Source organism: Colobus angolensis, unplaced genomic scaffold (assembly GCF_000951035.1).
Source record: "Colobus angolensis palliatus isolate OR3802 unplaced genomic scaffold, Cang.pa_1.0 Scaffold127, whole genome shotgun sequence".
In the NCBI taxonomy this organism is placed as follows: domain Eukaryota; kingdom Metazoa; phylum Chordata; class Mammalia; order Primates; family Cercopithecidae; genus Colobus; species Colobus angolensis.
The window spans coordinates 3,896,715-3,899,763 of record NW_012113919.1 but is presented as its reverse complement, the minus strand read 5'-3'; positions in this window follow the sequence as shown (position 1 = coordinate 3,899,763).

Below are 3,049 nucleotides of genomic sequence, written 5' to 3'. Positions count from 1 at the left end.
AAAAAAAAAAAAAAATACTTTAAAATTCATATGGAACAAAAGAAGATCTTGCATAGCCAAGAGAACCCTAAGCAAAAGGAACAAATTGGATGCATCATGCTACCAGACTTCAGACTATACCACAAGGCTACAGTAACAAAAACAGCATGGTACTGGTATGAAAACAGACAAATAGACTAATGGAACAGGACAGAGAACTCAGAAATAAGACCATATGTCTACAACCATCTCATCTTCAACAAACATGACAAAAACACGTAATGAGGAAAGAATTCCCTATTTAATAAATGGTGCTAAGAAAACTGGTTAGCCATATGTAGAAAACTAAAATTGGACCCCTTCCTTACACCTTATAAAAACATTAACTCAAGACAAATTAAAGACTTAAATGTAAAACCAAAAACACCAAAAGCAATTGCAATAAAAACTAAAATTGACAAATGAGATTTAATTAAACTGAAGAGCTTCTGCACAGTGAAAGAAACTATCATCAATGTGAAAATGCAACCTAGAGAATGAGAGAAAATTTTTGGAATCTACCCATCTGACAAAGTCCTAATGTCCAGAGTATATAAGGAACTTAAACAAATTTATGAGAAAAAAATAAACATCCCCATCAAAAAGTGGGTAATGGATATGAACAGGCACGTCTCAAAAGAAGACATATATGCAGCCATCAAACATAAAACAAATCTCAACATCACTGATCATTAGAGAAATACAAATAAAAACCACAATGAGATACCACCTCATACCAGTCAGAATGGTGATTATTAAAAAGTTACAAAACAAGAAATGCTGGCGAGTCTAGGGAGGAAATAGGAATGCTTTTACACTGTTGGTTGGGATGTAAATTAGTTCAACCATTGCAGAAGACTGTGTGGTCATTCTTCAAGGATCTAAAACCAGAAATACCATTTAACCCAGCAATCCCATTACTGGATATATACCCAAAGGAATGTATATCATTCCATTGTAAAGATACATGCACACATATGTTTATTGCAGCACTATTCACAATATTGAAGACATGGAACCAACCCAAATGCCCATTAATGATGGTCTGGATAAAGAAAATGTGGTACAAATACACCATGGAATACTATGCAGCTATACAAAGGAATGAGATCATGTCCTTTGCAGGGATATGGCTGTAGCTGGAAGCCATCATCCTCAGCAAACTAACGTAGGAACAGAAAACCAAACACCACATGTTCTCACTCATAACTGGGAGCTGACCAATGAAGACACATGGACACAGGGAGGGAAACAACACACATACTGGGGCCTGTCAGTGGCAGGGTTGGGGAGCAAGGGGTGGGAGAGCATCACGATAAATAGCTAATGCATGAGGTGCTTAAAATTGGCTGGGCATGGTGGCTCATACCTATAATCCCAGCACTTTGGAAGACTGAGGCAGGAGGATCACAAGGTTAGGAGTTTGAGACCAACCTGGTCAACCCAGTGAAACCCCGTCTCTACTAAAAATAAAAAAATTAGCTGGGTGTGGGAGCACACGCCTGTAATCCCAGCTACTGGGGAGGCTGAGGCATAAAAATCACTTGAACACAGGAGGCAGAGGTTGCAGTGAGGTCAGATTGCACCACTACACTACAGCCTGGGTGACAGAGCGAGACTCCATCTCTAAATAAATAAATAAATACACCTCAGGCAATGGGTTGATGGGTGCAGCAAACCACCATGACACATGTACCTATGTAACAAACCTGCACATTCTGCACTTGTATCTCATAACTTAAAGTAAACAACAACAACAACAAACAAACAAAAGACTTCCAAATGCAGGTAAAGCCCAAAGCTGCAGCAGCCATTTTGGTGTCATGAGGGTAACAAGCCTAAAAGGGAATGCCAGCATGCCGAATATAGTAAGCACAATGTTACAAAGAAACTGTGTCTTTGATTATGTTGCTGAGGTGTTGAAACAACCAAAGTAGGGGGAAAAATGTGTTATACTGTTAACTTTCATGCAATGTTGCTGCTGAAAAATCTGTTATGCCTTTGTATAACACAATTAAAAAAAAAAGAACATTTTCTTTGTAATAAATAAAAAAATGATTCAATTTTGTGTTAATAACTATTAAAAAAATTAATAAATAAATACAATTTGCATTTGACCTGCAGGGCTTGATCTCAATTGAGGAATTTGACCTGCAGGGACGAATTGTTCACTGGAAGAATTAATGGAAGAATTTGAACTACAAGGACAAATTGTTCAATTGTTATAAAATTTTCAGTATACCTAAGGTTATGATTTATACACATTAGAAATTAAATTTTTTATTTCATTTGTTAGTAATAGTTTTTTTAATGGAGAAAGTCTTTTTATTTTGTTTTATTATTATAATTACACTTTAAGTTCTAGGGCACATGTGCAAAACGTGCAGGTTTGTTACATATGTATACATGTGCCATGTTGGTGTGCTGCACCCGTTAACTCATCATTTACATTAGGTGTATCTCCTAATGCTGTCCCTCCCTACCCCACTCCCAACCCATGACAGGTCCTGGAGTGTGACATTCCCCACCCTGTGTCCAAGTGGTCTCATTGTTCAATTCCCACTTATGAGTGAGAACATGTGGTGTGTGGTTTTCTGTCCTTGTGATAGTTTGCTCAGAATGATGGTTTCTAGCTTTATCCATGTCCCTACAAAGGACATGAACTCATCATTTTTTATGGCTGCATAGCATTCTATGGTGTATATGTGCCACATTTTCTTAATCCAGTCTATCACTGATGGACATTTGAGTTGGTTCCAAGTTTTTGCTATTGTGAACAGTGCCGCAATAAACATATGTGTGCATGTGTCTTTATAGGAGCATGATTTATAATCCTTTGGGTATATGCCCAGTATTGGGAGGGCTGGGTCAAATGGTATTTCTAGTTCTAGATCCTTGAGGAATTGCCACACTGTCTTCCACAATGGTTGAACTAGTTTACAGTCCCACCAACAGCATAAAAGCATTCTTATTCCTCACATCCTCTCCAGCACCTGTTGTTTCCTGACTTTTTAATGATTGCCATTCTAAC